The sequence below is a fragment of the Budorcas taxicolor genome, chromosome 4 (genome assembly GCF_023091745.1).
Source record: "Budorcas taxicolor isolate Tak-1 chromosome 4, Takin1.1, whole genome shotgun sequence".
NCBI lineage: Eukaryota > Metazoa > Chordata > Mammalia > Artiodactyla > Bovidae > Budorcas > Budorcas taxicolor.
The window spans coordinates 43,599,700-43,600,691 of record NC_068913.1 but is presented as its reverse complement, the minus strand read 5'-3'; the positions used below and the strand labels follow the sequence as shown (position 1 = coordinate 43,600,691).

Below are 992 nucleotides of genomic sequence, written 5' to 3'. Positions count from 1 at the left end.
ATTATTTTATATTGAAATGTAGTATGGAAAAACCAGCATAACAAAGTAACTCCTCATCGAAAATGCATGTATTTTCAATTCAATTTAAGTATTTTAATTCAGGCCAAAGAATTTGACACATAAGGTGAAGCTAATGAACTATTTAATCAGCAATCTTGGTGACTTGGGTCAGAAGGTTGTTATATCTGAACACCTGTTTTTTCAGATCAAAGATAGTAAAGGAGTGCTCCCTTCAGCAGCACATATACTAAAATGGGAACAATATAGAGAAGATTAGCATGGCCCTGTGCAAGGATGACATGTATATTCATGAAGCATTCCATATTTTTAAGAACTCCCACTAAAGAACATGCACTAGTTCTGATAGCTGTGGACACTGGAGGCAAGAACACATAGGAGGAGGACCAGATTAGAATCTGAGCTGCTCCCATAGCTGACCCAGAGATCAGCACAGTGTTGGAGGGTAACCTAAGGAGGTGAGGTGAACTATGACTCCCAGTGAGGGAGAGGACTCTGACAGCAGTGACTCAAGAAAAACATTTATTATTCTTATGTTTTGACTTGTTCTGTAGATTCTTTTGGACTTTTTTCCTTTTTGTTCTTTTTTTTTGCTCCCTCTGTTGTAGTTGTCAATTTTATTGGCACTATGAAATCTAAGCTTCTGAGCTTTTTTTTTTCTCAGTCACTTTTTTTATTGTTGTTATAAACCTATGCCTCTATGTTCGGCTTTTGCAGTTCTGTGTAGTTTTCCTTTTTTTCTTTTCTCTTTTTAATTTTAATTTTTAGTTTTTTAATCCTATTATTATGTATTTTTTCTACACTTGTTTCTTTGTTTGCTTTTCCTACTGTTCTTTTCCCCTTGCAGTTAATCTTTAATGTATATAAATCTTCTTTATCCACCTCTATTTAACCTTGAGTATCAATTCTTTCTTTCTTTCCTTTCCTCTCAATATAAAAGTTTTATTTTCATTGCTTTATTTCTCAATTGGCAC

At 34.1% G+C, this 992-nt stretch overlaps 1 non-coding gene across 1 annotated transcript; it reads left to right on the top strand.

Annotated features, from left to right (window-relative positions):
• The first annotated feature begins 223 nt into the window (after positions 1 to 223).
• Positions 224 to 329, top strand: LOC128047116 (U6 spliceosomal RNA). The gene has a single exon (XR_008199304.1). It is a non-coding gene; the product is annotated as a U6 spliceosomal RNA (small nuclear RNA).
• The last annotated feature ends 663 nt before the right edge of the window (positions 330 to 992 follow it).